At 40.2% G+C, this 17052-nt stretch overlaps 1 long non-coding RNA gene across 18 annotated transcripts in view; it reads right to left on the bottom strand.

The window, feature by feature from the left end:
- The window catches only part of LOC309637018, a 277223-nt gene that overhangs the window by 235342 nt on the left and 24829 nt on the right, over positions 1-17052 (bottom strand). The window lies entirely within an intron of this gene.

The following is a 17052-nucleotide window of genomic DNA, read 5'->3' as shown; positions in this document are numbered from 1 at the left end:
AGTCAGTATTTTATAATAACTATAAATGGAGTATAATGTTTAAAAATTGTGAATCACTATGTTATACACTTGAAACTTACATAATACTGTAACCAAAAAAGTTCACACATTTGGGATTGTTCAACCCAATTGAACAGGTCCTGTTACAAAGTTACATTTATAGCTATCAATTATTTTTTCTTGATTTTATACAGAACATTGCAAACAGAATAAGACACAATAGAAAAGCTTTAAAAATAAATAAATAAAAAGACGTTCACTGTAAATGAATCCTCAATTCCATAAGAAAATACTAAATGAATGTTCTTTAGAAGGTCACAGGATATGTAAGTAATAAAAAAGAAGAGAACAATTTTATAAGGGACATGGAAAATTGATTGTCAAAGCATTATTTGAAACCTCCCTTGAATTCAGCATAATATCAAACAGAACATCTTCTTCATGGTGATACTAACCTCTTTAAAAAGAGTCAAAATAAAATCCCATTAATTTGTGTCACACCAATTCAAATTAAGGATAATTCAAACCAGACAGCTAAAGTTACTTCTATACTGCCAATTCTCTTAAAAAAAAAAAAAAACCCAAAATGAAGCTTCTGCACAGCAAATGAAGCCATCAACAAAAGAAAAAAGGCAAGTTATGAAATACTTGCAAACCATATACCCAATAAGGAATTAATATCCAAAATATACAAGGAACTCATACAACTCAATAGCAAAAAAACAAATAACCCAATTTTAGAATGGGCAAACGACCCGAATAGATGTTTTTCCAAAGAAGATACACAAATGGCCAACAGGTACATGAAAAGGTGCTTCACATCATTAATCATAAGGGAAATGCAAATCAAAACCACAGTGAAATATCACCTCATATCCATTAGAATGGCTCTCATCAAAAAGACAAAAGACAGCAACCGCTAGTGCAAGTGTAGAGAAAAGGGAACCCTTAGACACGGTTCACTGGAATGAGCCATTATGTAAAACAGTAAGGAGATTACTCAAAAAATTAAACATAGAGCTACCACATGATCCAGCCATCTCAGTTCTGAATACAGATTCATAGGAAACAAAATCATTATCTCAAAGAGATTATCTGTACTCCCGTGCTCATTACAGTGTTATTCACAGTAGTCAAGGTATGGAAACAATGCAAGTGTCTGTTGATGGATGAACAGTTAAAGAAAATGTGATATACACATACACAATGAAATATTATTCAGCCTTAAAAAAGAAGAAAACTCTGTCATTTGCAACCACATGAACGAACATGGAGGGCATTATGCTGAGAGAAGTAAGCCAGACAGAGAAAGACAATACTGCATAGTATCACTTATATATGGAAAAAAGAAGTCGAACTCACAGAAACAGAGAATAGAATGGCGGCTGCTAGGAAGGCGAGGGGAAAAGGGAGAGGCTGGTAAACAGGTACAAACTTTCAGCTGTAAGAGGAATAAGGTCTGAGGATCTAAGGTATAACATGACTATAGCTGATAATACTGTATGTTATAATCGAAATTTGCTAAGAAATTAAAACTTGTGTACTCACACACAGAAAAAAAGGTAACTATAATGATGTGTTAATTACCTTGACAATAGGAATCTTTTCAAATGTCTATGTATATCAAATCATCAGGTTGTATATTTTAAATATATTACAATTTTATTTGTCAATTATACCTCAATTTTTAAAACAAAGTCAATTAGTACCAACAAGAAGAAAATAAAACCAGAATTGGTTTAAAGCACCGTAACAGCAGCCACTTACATATAAATAAATATCATATTATAATTTTTTAATCCATTCATGAAAAGTTATATGAAAAGGGCAACACTTTGTTAAGTCTAAATACAGCACGGATGGGAGCAGACAGCCCTGTTCTGGAAAGACTGGATTCTGGCATTTCTCTGACCATCTGCCAGCTGTGGGAGCTTGGGGAAAATCACTTGATCTCTCTGGTCTCCGTGGTTGCTCTGTAAAAGGACACTTTAGTCTTATGCTACCCAAGGACCAGAGAGACCTTTCTTGAGCCCTCCAGTTTTCTCTGGTGCAAGTTTCTTGTAAATAACAAAAATGTATTTCTTTTAGATCTCTGATTGGGTTCAAATTTCTTTTTTTTTTTTTTTTAATGTTTTGTTTGGTTTTTTTTCAATTTATTTATTTATTTTTGGCTGTGTTAGGTCTTCGTTTCTGTGCGAGGGCTTTCTCTAGTTGCGGCAAGCGGGGGCCACTCTTCATCGCGGTGCGCGGGCCTCTCACTATCGCGGCCTCTCTTGTTGCGGAGCACAGGCTCCAGACGCGCAGGCTCAGTAGTTGTGGCTCACGGGCGCAGTTGCTCCGCGGCATGTGGGATCCTCCCAGACCAGGGCTCGAACCCGTGTCCCCTGCATTGGCAGGTAGATTCTCAACCACTGCACCACCAGGGAAGCCCCAAATTTCTTATTAGATTGTCCTTCCCACCAATTAATTCAAATTAACAAGATTTTGTTATACTACATACACATCTTTCAGGATGCAATGCGAAACATAGGCTGACCAAAAGAATAGATTTATCTTCAGTGCTGCTCTGAGCACAAACAGACCAGCAAACCAAACACCGTTTGATGACGGTGACACCCCTTCTCCTCATCTTGTTCATTTCTGTGGCAAAATCTCTGCAGCTGGCATCTAGGGGGTCCTAACAGTCACGGAATGACATTCCTTGCTGGCTACTACTTGCCTCGTTGCTATTTCGTAACCAATTTATAGTTCATATTTGAAAAACTTCTAAGTAACTCAGCTCTTATATGAATAATTCAAGTGAAACTTTACCCTAAAAAATCTCATATACCAGAGTAAGATTTACTATAGGCTAAAACGCAGGTTTCCTGTGTATATAATAGTATATGGTAATATTCTCACTTTCCTAACCAGGAAAATTAATGATATAATATTACTTATTTCTCGAGGAGGAGAGCCTCTATATCCCATGATTTATAGTATAAACAAAACAAAAAAAAAATGGGGCAGGGGGAAACATGGGATTTGAGTCACAGAAATGTTTTTGAAGTCTAGTTGCCATTTACTAACTGAATTTATTAACTCCACGGTTTGGGGATAATCACTTAATCTCTCTGTGCGTCAGCTTCCTTACTGGTGACGTGGGCATAATTAGACCTGACTCACAATGAAATTTAGGGAATAAATGAGATAATAACTAGGACAGCGCCTAGCACATTATCGGCCACAGAGGAAGTATTGGTAAATAATACCCTCCTTTCATACAGAAACCCAGAAGCCCAAAGAATGTAAAAATATTCATCTTTACCTGTGATAGGCAGCAAATGATACTCAAGCCTTTTCATAAAGAGAGAGGCATTTTCAGAAAGTTTTTCATTAACATAATCAGAAGAATTTAAAATCTCCACAAAGCACAGAGACAAGAAAACAACTTTTCTGACTGTTTTTGGCCCAGGGTGTTGGCATTTCTTTTCATTCCCTCTACTTGATTGTCAGTTCCTAAAGGGTGGACACAGCACCATATCTCCAAGTCCCCTACTGTGCCTTGAAGAATCCTTGCCTATAATACGTGCTATGTGAATATTTGTTGAGCTGAATTTATCTTAGAATTCTTGTGTTCATCAAGACTTAGATTGGTTTTAATAGTAGGGTATTTGGATACAAAATAGTCAACTTCCACGACCCCAGATGGGTCAGTAGACCAGACACTGCACAAGAAAAATACGTGACATCTGTGAATTCCAACTAAGATATTTATATGTCTTGGTCCTGTCAAAATACACTTGTGTATAAATAGAAAAAAGGCTAGTGTTTTGAAGGCATGTTGGAGGTTTCCTATTTGGTCTGTCCCTAGCTCACAGCACTCAATTCGCTGATGACAAAAAGACTGAAACTAATTTGTTACAGAATTCTGAGCTACCAACCACTTTAAAGAGTCAGGCAAGCCATATCTTCCCTTGGCCTTTCAAGCACCCACTTCCATGGGGAAGAGCTTCTGCCCTCAGCCAAACAAGTACCTTTTCTTTTTCAAGTATCATCAAAACTCATATTAATGAAAATTTGATGATGTTTGAAGATCATTCACTGATTCAAAATTCGAGTGACTACTGCATGCCAGGCAATGTTCTAGATGTTGAGGATTACTGTAGTATGAACAAACCCACATACACACACACACACACACACACGCACACACACCATGCGCTTTTGCAGTATACCTTCTAGCAGGGCATGGACAAACAGTAAACAGAGAAGTTAAATATGTAGTAAATTTGATAGTGAGAAATGCTTAGAGAAACAAAAAGAACAGAAGAGGGACCAGGAGAGCAGAGGGCAAGTGAGCTCTGGACCTCTATACATATATATATACACATACAAGACATATTATATACAATGTGTATATTCTATTTATATAATTTATATGATATATACATGTATATATATGAATATATATAGGATACTCTAACTGTATATATATATATAATAAAATAACCCCATGGTGGTTATTATAATAGTAACTATCATTTCTATAAAAAAAAAATCTTTCCAGGAGATGGAACAACTAAGCTTAGGTGCAAAGGATAAGCGGAAGTCTGAATGATGATAATAACGAACACTTACTGAGCATCAGGCATTCTACCATGCAATTCCATGGCGTCACATTAATCTCCACAAGACTAAGGAGTTCCTGTTCTCTTTTAACCAATAAGGATTTTTTTAAAAAATGCACAAGGAAGTCATCAGCCCGAAGTCACAAAGTTGGTGGCAGAGTTAGACGTGGCTCCAAGACCCAGGCTCTTGATACGAAATTGCCCTTTGCCCCAAGCACAGTTATTATTTGACTGATTTAGATAAACATCTCCAAGAAATATAAGTTTCTTATTTTCCATCCGATCCAGTATATTCTTGATGCTCCACTTTTGGAGAAATCTACTAAACTGAATCTCATCACTTCACTCTAAATTACAGTAAATTACATGTACATCTTTCTCGGGTGAAAGCACACAGGATGCCACAGCTTTGACTTCTTCCTTAAGCATCTCTTTAAAAAGAAAAAAAAAAGCTGCTGTAATTTATGAAGACAAGGCAAACCTGAAGAGTAAGTGAATAGTGAGCTTCAGAGGAAAGAAACACAAGGCTGATTAGGCTAAGGTGATTGGCAAAGATTTTGGGAGGACGATAAGCCAAGTCTCTGTCCTCTGCTCCCTGGGCACCCTAAATCCTGGTCTGCCAACTCACAAGCAAAAGCTGTGGTCCTAGGTAAGAATGAGTGAAATTATGTGGACAACTTTACCCTCCAGCAGCAGAAAACAACAAAGCAAAACACTTAAATTTCATGCTCTGCTCAGGTAACTTAAAGAAATTTTAATTATTTATGTCCTGCTTTATTCCAGAAACAGTAAGATAAACTAGATGTGGGAGAGAAAAATAAGGATAATACCATAAAATGGAAACAGGAGTGGAGCTAATATAAAAATACATACCAAAAAGACCTATGGATTTGCAGGGGACATGGGGAGAGGTGGGTAAAAATTTAGCTCAAAACTGGCTGGCAGGGACGTCCCTGGTGGTGCAGTGCTTATGAATCCACCTGCCAATGCAGGGGACACAGGTTTGAGCCCTGGTCCAGGAAGATCCCATACGCTGCGGAGCAACTAAGCCCATGCTCCACAACTACTGAGCCTGTGCTCCACAGCCGAGAGCCACAACTACCGAGCCCGCATGCCACAACTACTGAAGCCCACGCACCTAGAGCCCACACTCCGCAACAAGAGAAGCCCATGTACTGCAATAAAGAGTAGGCCCCACTCGCCGCAACTAGAGAAAGCCCGTGCACGGCAAAGACCCACTGCAGCCAAAAATAAATAAATTTATTTTAAAAAAAACAAAACAACTGGCTGGCAGTCAATCAAAGAGGAAAACCTGATCACTTACACACTTCACAGTATCCAGAAGATAAAATACCTCAGTAGTCTTCATATAAAAGGAACTGTTATTAAAAAAATCTCCCCTCACCCCACAAATCAATGTTTTCCAACTGTGACAGAAGGCAGAAAGAGGGGTGAGCCCCATTCTTCACAAAATAGGAGATAGGATGAGTGAAAAGAACATGGGTTCCTCCTCTCCAGATGATCCTGGTTGTTATGAGGATTAAGTGACCCCATATCTGTAGAGTGCTTGGTAGTATATGACCAATGGCAGAGGCTCAACAAATGGCGGCCATTATTACGAAAATGAAGATGGAGAAGATGATGATGGGGGGGGGGCAGGGAGAATGGAGAAAACTACTTTGAGACTCAATTCTAGCTCACTACTCAAGTAATCCTGGTGAAGTTACCACATCCCTGAGCCTCATCTACAAAATCAGGATAATGTGATCTATTTCACAGGTTTACTGGGAGAATTAAATGAGATAATACGTGTGCAAGTTTTTTTTAAATGAAGGTACTTTTCGCAAGCAGGGAACCACTGATAAGCACTCACTCTGTGACAGCTCACAGAGCCACACAACTGACCCACAGTGAATGTGCTCTTTCCAGGATGATGAAGAGGAGCCGAGGAAAGCTCACTCACCCCCTGCCCTCTCTGCTCTAGTCCCATCTGTCCTCTGTCATCGAAGCCCTTCATACATACTGCTCCCTCTGCTTTCAACTCTCTTCTTCCACTGCCACCCTTCACCTGCAAGAACTTATCATTCAGGGCTCAGCCCACACCACCCTTCTCCCAGGAAGTCACCCTGGCCTTCCTTTCTGGGCTCCACGAATTCCAAAACCACCCTATTTGTCTCTGGTGACGACACTGCCTTATCATTTTCAGTTTTCTTGTCCAGACCCTTCCACTGGACTGTAAACTCCTTGAAGGCAGGGAATTCATTTCTCCTTTATTACTGTGGCTACAACATGCAGCCATGTGCTAGCACGTAGAAGGTACTCAGCAAATATTCACGGAATTGTGAGATAATGAAAGTGGATTCAAAACAGAAGACTGGTCCCATGGGTCTTCCTTGTTTCTTAGGGTGCTGTGATGCTTAACTGACTGCCATTCTTTCTTGCACTAAAGTTACAGTATCCACATCCTCGACTGGAATTATCAAGGACTATTATGATTACACCTATGCTCATTCAAGTTTCAAAGCCTTCTTCTAGAAAGCTTAGCAACATAAAAAAAAAATGAGTTCAGATTTGAATTTTTCATCCAAGAGCATTTAGAAGGTTCAATAAATCAGTTCAACAAACATTTATCTTGAACCGGGTCCTTTTTCTCTAAGCTTTTTACAACTTTGTACAGTTCAAAAGAAATGTAATCCCTTATATTCTCCCTTTATTTGTTCATAAATCATTAATATGCTGGTTTGAATGAGCTTTTTAAGATGAGAAAAATCACCCTCTCATTGAAGTTGTTGAAAGCAGATTTTCCTCTTAAATATGAAGGTCATTTTTTACAGAAGAGAAACCTAAATATATCAAGATATTGTTGCCTGTGAATTTGAACCATCAAATTGGACTAAATACATTTTCCTATTATTTATCTGTATTTCCAGGATATACCTAAGATTGCAGTGAGCCATTCCAAACCACTCAGCAAGTCGATATCAAAGCTTTCAGACAGTGGTGAAATTTTCAGCAGTGAAAAGCGAGTCGATGTTTTGGTCATCTACCGCAACAAGAGCTGTTGAACGGAAAAATAAAATCACTTGGGCTACTCAGGGCAGCTCACACCCAACATATGACCTTTCTTCACAGCCTTATAAATATTTTCTGTATCACAAGTACTGCCAGAATTGAATAGAGAGACTTTAAAAGAAGGCAGTTTATAGACAATAAGCTATTATCCTCTAGGACTTAGCAAACTGGCTGTCAGCCAACCTTATATCTGGATACTCCTGGAAGGATAAAATATGACAGTTAATTGGTTTATGTGAGAAGAGCAAAATATCTTAAACAAAAATACAGCCCATGCCAGTCAAGTGCTGCAGGAAGAGTATTTTCTCAGAAAGTCATGTGAACAGTATCAGACAGATGGAAGCAGAGTATCTGGAATAATAGCTAATGATGTATCTCCTCTGGGTATTCTCTCTATCACCCTCTACTTACTAGCGATGAACATGTACAGCCCCTTCCACTGAATTAATCTTGCAGGTATCCCAAAACCACTGCAGTTGATGGTTAAGAGATCTAATCTACTTCTATAATAAATTCCCATACATGTGTTACCCCAAATCTATGCTAAGTTGGTCTGTCTCACATGGCCATAATCTGTAAAAGAAGCCAGTGTCACATGATTCAGCTCTGTAGTTTTCAGCTAAGATTTCATGAAGGTTGTGACTGTCCACTGTCACACAGCAATGGCTAGTAGAGAACTAGGTACAGAATTCAGGTCTGCTGATCCCTGTCAAGGACTCTGTCCACTACCTCATGCTGAGACTTCTATGCCTATTTTGTGTGAATCAGGAGCTAAAGGACTATTCTGAAGATGTATTTACACACACACACACACACACACACACACACACACACACACACACACACACCTCTAAAGAGTATCTACAACTTATACACTTTCTTGAATCCACCCAAAAGGAGTGGAGTGAAATGTCACCTGAATGGGAGGTGTTGTAGAAGAAGTTTCTAGAAGCAAAAGAATGGATTATTACCTGAAAGCCTGGTGCTCACATTGAACAGGAGAAACAAAGGTAAAGCCAGAGGAAAACCCAAGTCATACAGACGGTGAACAGTGTGCTCGTTCAAAAGAGTGAGGCATGTCCACCACAGGTGTGAACAGTAAGGTCAGCGGAGAAGAGGATTTAGACAATGGCTGGGGCATGGTGAGTGGCTGAGGACCTACAATAACAAGTTCTGGACACATGGTGGGGTGTTCCTTTGAGGGAGGTCCCACGCATCTCACTGCTACTGCAGGATTCCCTAATGCAGGCAAGCTGGTGAGAACATACTCACTGGCCCTGACATAGAGGAGCCCCCCTTTGTGGTCACATCTTGTCACTGCGATTCTGTGATGAATGGCATGGTCCCTGCATCAACAAGCCCCAACTGGAAGAGCTCTTGCCTCCAGCTGGGAGCTCAGGCTTGCTGTTCTCTCTTAGCCCTGTTTCCTCATCTACTGCACAGATCAACATCCAGACTCCACGGAGGCCAAGGCCAAACACCAAGTCTAAAAACCAGAGGCAGAATGGAGTGTAAGACTGCCAAGCCAAGCCTTTGGAGATGGGCTGAGATCAGACCAGAACAAAAGCCAGCTGAGAACAACTCATGAGGACACATTTGCAATGGGTGTTTAGGCTGGAGGGAGGGGCAGAGGCAGGGAAGGTATGCAGTGGGAAGCAGGGAGTGATCAGCATGGTAGGCATGTGGAGAATGCAAAAAAGAAAAAAACTATTTATCGTCATTTTACTACACACTTTCCAGAGAAATGTGAACAGCCAGTAGAGCTGCCTGTTATAGTTACCTTCTGATTTGCAATCTGCAATAGGATAATGTTTTCCCAATTTGAAGAATATTCTTTTTAGTTCAGAGAAACAAGATAATATGCTTAATTTTCTGTACTTCCAATGGCCCCAGTTAGTTCCAGTAAAAAAAATCCTAAATTAACCTAGGGAGACATCCTAGGGTTTCTGTCATTGGTAGTTATTCCCTTCCAAAGGCAGTTGTTCCCCTGATGAATCACGAATTCTGTAATACCCAGGTACTTTAAGTCCTCCTTGCCTCATCTGCAAAGCTAAGGCATCGATTCCAAAGACAGCTCAGTTCTCTTCTACTCTAGCAAACTACATATCTGGGAATATACTCGGGTTCAGCCCAAGTCTGTCTTTACGTAGGTATTTTATCTATCTTACTACAGTAACAAGCACACGTCCTAGATGGGAAAACTATGCTGGAAAAAAAAAAAAAAACACAAGGCTCTGTCAGCACAATGTATGGGTGTGGTGAAAAAAGCCAATTAGATTGTGTGCAAGTCAAATAAAAAAAGCGATCAGAAAAAAAAAAAGCAGATTCTGATAAACAACTCAAGCTCACAGAACATGGTTAAGAAAGATAGCATATAAAATATTCCATAAATTCAGATCTGTTATAGCATGAGTCAGACTGGGTAGAAAAATAAAATAAAATGAGAAGGTAAAAGATGCTCTTAGAGTGACTCTACTGGAAAACATTGCTAATGACTGTACAGCTATTGTTCTGACCCTATATTTTCACTAAGATGTTTTAAAATTTTTCTTAACCCCGTAATACACGGTCAAATCACATTACTTCTCATCCCTCTTACCCTAAAATAAAATTTTGCATTATTCTGGAATGTATGGTTTGCATTTCAGGAAATTTTGAGTCATCAAATGATTAGATTAGATTTGAGTAAACTAAAGGAAAAGACACGTCCCTCCTAGCTATTTCCAATCTAGACGTGTAGAAAGGATAGCTGCAAAGAACATCGAGACTTTCATAATCTGCACTATTATCTCAAAAAGTTCTCATCGCTTATTTCAGAGTTGGGAAGTGAACAGAAACTGCTTCTCACCCCTATTACATGGCTGAAGAATCACAGGTTGAAAGAAGTCAAGGAACTCGTCACACAGCTGAACACAGGAACTCAATCCTCCGGCTCTAGATTTCTCTAAGTCTAGGACTGTGCTGCCTGGCTTGACTCTTGTTTGAAGCAAAATGCTAGGCAACAAAGCTCGCACAGGCAGTGTGTTGGCAGAAACCTGCTTCTGCTGGGGGTGAATGTGTTGAACCCCAATTGCTCAGAATAGCTCAAAGCACCTCGGAAGGAGTGCTGGTTTCTAAAGACATCCCCACTTGGGGAGGCTCCTTCTTCTCCTCGGCCCATCTGTCATTATGAATCTTGGGTAACACATCAGAGATTGTGCAATATATGGAAACATATTGAACATATTATATATGTCAGAGACGTCTTCTCTCTTATTTCCGTTAAAAGCTCCCAGCTATGCCAAAACTTTCGTTCCCAAATGAAGTTCATTGCAAGAAATGAGATGATGGATGAAACTGAAAGGAAGAGGCAGAGCTGCAAAAGGAGAGGGAGGACGTGCCCCCCTCAAAATAATAGTCGTACAGGCATCTCAGAAGAAAGGACGTATTTCTTTGATGATATACTGTCTTTTAAGGCTTAAAACCTATAATGTACAACTTTCTACTCATGTCCCTTCCCCTAACTTCTTCTTCTAAACTAGATAACAAAGATCAGAGGACCAAGAAGTGGACGGAGGTGAGTCTCTGTGGGTGTGCATGCGTGTAGACAGAAAGCCCATGGGCGCTCCTGTGATGGTGAGGGTCCTGTCCATCGGGAGAAATGTAAACGGTTCTAAAAGGGTTTATTTCCAAGGCTTTTTCAGACTAAAAACTAATGGCCTCAGAGTTTTATGAGATACATTTTAGCTTTAGGGAAGACCTTTCTCCAAAAATGATGAAGCTTTTTATTTACTGAATTCCCACTCTGTTTCAAACACAATGGGAGGGCCTAGAGTTACAGTTGACCAAGACAGAGCCAGTCCGGCACTCATGGGGATAACACTCTATTGAGAAAGTCTTAAGATTGTGTCTTAAGGGCGGTTTGTTACAAATCTGTCAGTGAGATAGGAAGTCTGCAAGTTCTAGAGACAGAGGATGGCGGAGCTAACCCATTCAACATCTCTAGTTCTCTAGACAACCTCAATGCTTGCAGCTTGGAACCCGTGCAAGGTCTGAGTATATCTGTGACACCCAAACCGCCAGAAAAGAAACACAACAAAAACGATTTGCATCAATCCTCTTCCCGTTCATCAGAAATGGATCTTGCCACTAAGGCCTTAGTATTTACTGAGCCCTGGTTACTGTTCCGTTTTCATCTTGCTTGATCTTACCCTCTCACTGGCTAATGAAGACTTATTTCTTCACATACACCCAGCACTGTGGTGAGCTCCCACACAGCAGATGTTCAACAAATATAATGTGTGATACAGAAATAGATGATACTAAAGAAATAGAAATGGTCATTTCTTATGGTGGCGATGTGACGTAGTTGTGATGTGCTCAGTGTTTTTAATTGTCCTTTATTTTGGACGGTACACTAACACTATTAAAACAGATGTGTGTGATGTGCTATTATACAAGCAATCCTTTGTTACTCTGAATTTCACCACTCCACTTATTTGATGTCTCTTGACCTTCCCCCTTCATCCTCCAATTCCATGGCTTTCTACTGGAGATTCCACAAGTGCTCATTTGAGCATGTCAGCATATGCTCGGTTCATTTAATGACCATCCAAGAATGCCTAGAACACAGAAGGGGGCTGCTATCAATATAAGGTTGACATCACCACGTATTGTAATATGGCATAGATCGAGCACCGAAAATGCTAACAAAACAAAATGATTTAAACCACCACAGGATATCTGAGTGTAGGATTTATAGTTTTCCAACCTTCCTCTGGTTCTAGAATCTGCCTTTCTGTCACACCCTCCTGAAATTTTCTGACTCCCAGTTGCATGAGGGTCAGAGAGTCTAATCTCCCCTTTCTTTTTCTCACTAGCACTGAAGTCACGATTTCTGTGCAAATCATCAACTGACTATCGAACCAGGAATTCACTGCCCTCTCTACGTTATAGAAGAGCCAGTCATCTATCCAATTCAGACCTATGTTCAAAAGGCCAATTTTTCATTATTATAACCCTGTTTCATAGCGAAGCAGAGGCTCTCCTAATTAACACTGCCAGTGAAGGCATCCAGCCTACCTCAATGTTTGCAAGGTCAATTTAAATTTATTCTTGCTCCTAAACTAATAGAGACAAAGTTACATCATTTCTTAAAAATTCTTCAGTCCTCCCCCATCATTCTTTATTCTGGAAATAAATAAATAAATACATGATCTTGAACCTTTCTTCATTCTGAGTTTTGAAGACCTTGGCTGACCGTCCTCTAGTCTACACAGCACTCTCACAACTATTTGTTCTTCCAAAGAACTGAGACAGGTTTCCTCCTCCTAATGGCAGTAACAGTAGTCCTTTCCTACCTGTAAAGAGGGTCTGCAAAAACTAGAAAATTTCAAAACTATAATCTTTTATTTCATCTTCATTACAGACTATATGAAAAAGGCATTCTTACACCCAATTTTTTTTTTATACAGCAGGTTCTTATTAGTCATCAATTTTATACACATCAGTGTATACATGTCAATCCCAATCTCCCAATTCAACACACCACCACCTCCACCCCCCCGCCGCTTTCCCTGCTTGGTGTGTCCATACGTTTGTTCTCTACATCTGTGTCTCAATTTCTGCCCTGCAAACGGGTTCATCTGTACCATTTTTCTAGGTTCCACATATATGCATTAATATACGATATTTGTTTTTCTCTTTCTGACTTACTTCACTCTGTATGACAGTCTCTAGATCCATCCACGTCTCAACAAATGACCCAATTTCGTTCCTTTTTATGGCTGAGTAATATTCCACTGTTTATATGTACCACATCTTCTTTATCCATTCGTCTGTCAATGGGCATTTAGGTTGCTTCCATGACCTGGCTATTGTAAATAGTGCTGCAGTGAACATTGGGGTGCATGTGTCTTTTTGAATTATGGTTTTCTCAGGGTATATGCCCAGTAGTGGGATTGCTGGGTCATATGGTAACTCTATTTTTAGTTTTTTAAGGAACCTCCATATTGTTCTCCATAGTGGCTGTATCAATTTACATTCCCACCAACAGGGCAAGAGGGTTCCCTTTTCTCCACACCCTCTCCAGCCTTTGTTGTTTGGAGATTTTCTGACGATGCCCATTCTAACCAGCTTACACCCATGTTGTAGATTTAAAAAATTGGATTTCAAGCAAGTTCTGAGACCTGTTCAAGTTAAAACAGCTGCTGAGTGAAGAGAGAGGAATTCCACCCCAGGTCTTTCCGTTTCTCAGCCCAGGCCTTCCGCACTCCCACCATCTTCTCTCCACGTCCTCCTGGTCCACCTCAGGTGTTCGGAACATGCTTTCGCCCTAACATACATGTTCCTGAAGGAGAAAAAAAAAAAAACTTTCTCCTTTCTTCTCAGTAAACTTGCCACCTTCAGGATCTCCTTCCAAATTAGAAGGAAGAACACATATATAAAGCAAAGACCTAAGGCGGGAAATATTGTGTGTGTGCTTTCTTTAGAATGACGCTTCCTAGGAGATATTAACCGTTTCTCAAACGCTCTCCAGGGCTTGGTTATTTGTGGAGACTCGACACGATTTATACCCATGGAGGAAGGAAACGTCAGACAGTATGGCCCTAAGAGAGAGGCTGTTAGGATGGAGGGCAGACCCCAGAGTCTCCCGTCTCTAACCACTAGACCCCTTTCCACCTGGGCTGTAAAATTACCAGCATTCTCAGTTGTCTGATGTAAAGAAAAGCCATGAGCCAGAATCTGCACCACTGCGCTTTGCTCCCCAGAGGCTGCCACCCTCCTCCCTCACCCTCAAGATCTCATCCTCTGGTGGGTCGTACAGCAGAAACTTTCATGGTCAAAGTGCAGAAACTCTCTGCCTGATTTCTGGGCCCAGGGATCATATCGCATTCATTTCTGGGCCTTCGGTGCCTCTCTCTGTGCCTAGAATACTTAAAATTGACATTAAAACTGGTTGGGAGATAATTATAATTTAACTTTGTTGATAAAAGTATTTCTACCTAAGATGAATGAGGCCACACCCAACACCTGGTTTCAACTAGGTCTCAGACCTGGAGCCCATCACACAATAAAACCCTCTCAAACTAACACTGAAATTCAGACCATCCTAGATTAAGAGAAACATAAGGGTCTTGATAACCAAATACACTGGGTAGGCCTTGTTTGTGTCTTGATTCAAGCAAACTCTGTAAAAGCCATTTGGGGTCAACTGGGGCATTTTGAATATAGATGGGATGTATCAAAAAAAGATTATTGCTGGTGGGATAATGTAGTTATACAAGAAAATAAACTTCCTAAGTTTCTAATCAAATATTTAGGGGTTCAAATGCCATGATTTATGGGATTTGCTCTAAAATACCTCAACCAAAAAAACTGTTAAAATCTAAATGATGGGTATATGAGGGGTCACTATACTATTCTCTTTACTTTTATGCCTATTTGTAATTTTTCTTAACAATTTTACATGAATGCAAATCAATCAGTCATTGCAATATGACAAGGTTCTGCTTTTACTTACAAAAGTACTATTTTCATATATGATCCAACATTGATGTACATGTATTCTCACATATTCTCTAAGAAGAGACCTGCGTTTCTGGAGATTTCATACTCAGGGTCTTTGACGTGGATCATTTAGATATTCTGAACAACTAAAAGTGTTTTTAGCATGTACTAAAATAAAATATAAAACTTGTACAATCCCACTGCAGGGATGCCTACTGCAATCTTCATTCATGTCAGTGAGCATCACTGACGACTTCAGACCAGCTGGACAACAAGCAAATTAACCCTTTCAAAAAAAAAAAAAAATCATCCATGTCCTGATCACATGCCAGACACACAGAAAGCTGTTTGCCATCACTAGGCACTAGAATTTTGTGTACTGCCTTCATTTAATTTAACAAACATTTAGGATACTTACCATGAAGCAGACATTATTCTGTGCCCTTCCCAAGTCTTAACTCATTTTATTACTAAGAACAACCTTTGAGGGAGATGCTATTATTATTTTCCATATTACAGATGGAGAAGCTGAAGTACAGAAGGGCTAAATAGCACAGTTTTAAGTGGCAGCGCTGGGATTTGAATCTAGGCACTTTGGCTTCCAGAGTCAGCTCTTAACCACCATGACGTGAATCCTCACTATCACAGAAACTAAACCAAAATAGTCATTGATGTGGTACTTTTATAATAATAGTGAAAAAAATAAACGATCCATTCTTAGTAACTTTTAATAATTTTTTAAACATCCATGAACTGTAGAGAACATAACACAAGCAGTATTTGAATCAAGTGCCCTAAGACAGGATCAGATGATCTGGGGAGAACTTGCCCAGGTGTGACCTTTCTCCAGGGCTCACCAGCCCCAGGACCACCTTCGCCTTCACTCCTGCCCCTTTCTTTCCAGGCTGCTTCCATCTCCCCTTCCTGCCCGTGAACTCCCATTCTGAAAGTCGGCCGCATCATCATTGCCTCTGAAGATATGACCCCAACTTAGACTGGAAATCTTAGTCTCTCCTTCCTCTGCCTTTCTGGAGTTCTGTTTCTCCATTATATCACATCTCACGTGGCACTGCAGGTGGTTTTTTACCCATGTCTCACAGTAGATGAGGGTATCAGTAGGAAGAGAAACTGTCTTTACCTGAGTTGTCACTGACACCTAGTCCATCTCCTGGCATGAAAGAGTCCTTGGCAAAGGTTCGTTCACTGGATCTTACAGGACCTCAGGGTCATCTGGTACCCTGCTGATAGCTCTGCTCTAACACTTTAGAACCTCAACTAGGATGTGTACCATCTTCACCATCAGGCTAATAAGCTCTTTGGGGGCAGGGAGGATGGCATTTCCTTTTTATATCTCACCACACCTACCAGAGTGTTTCGTTCATAGTTGATGTTCAATGATAAATAATTATCAATATTAACCATCATTCTTTCATAAACGTGTGGAAGTGCCATTGACTAAAGTTCCAGTCAACGGAATGACAGACACACCAAATATCTGTGATACTGCTCTCCCCCAGAATGAGATATTTAGCCCAAGAATGGGGTGCCAAGCCTTTGAGAGGTGGTTTTTGGTGCCTCTGGCTCCTTTGGTCATGGCTATCGCCCCTTAGAATTCCTTCAGTTGAGTTCAGGTAAGAAGCTACAAGTATAAAAAGTATCCTTTTTCTTCATGAGAACACAACCACATGAAAATAAGCACAGAACATTACTTTGGAGGATGATAGCATCAAAAACTAAGATTGTGTGGGAACCACTTAAAGTGCAGCTACTGTAAGACTGGGTTTCCATCAAACATGGCCAAATCCTGGGCTTCCCTGGTGGCACAGTGGTTAAGAATCCGCCTGCCAATGCAGGGGACACGGGTTCGAGCCCTGGTCCGGGA

Source organism: Balaenoptera physalus, assembly GCF_965194825.1.
Source record: "Balaenoptera physalus genome assembly, chromosome: 10".
Taxonomy (NCBI): Eukaryota; Metazoa; Chordata; class Mammalia; order Artiodactyla; family Balaenopteridae; genus Balaenoptera; species Balaenoptera physalus.
This window is presented reverse-complemented; position numbering and strand designations above follow the sequence as displayed.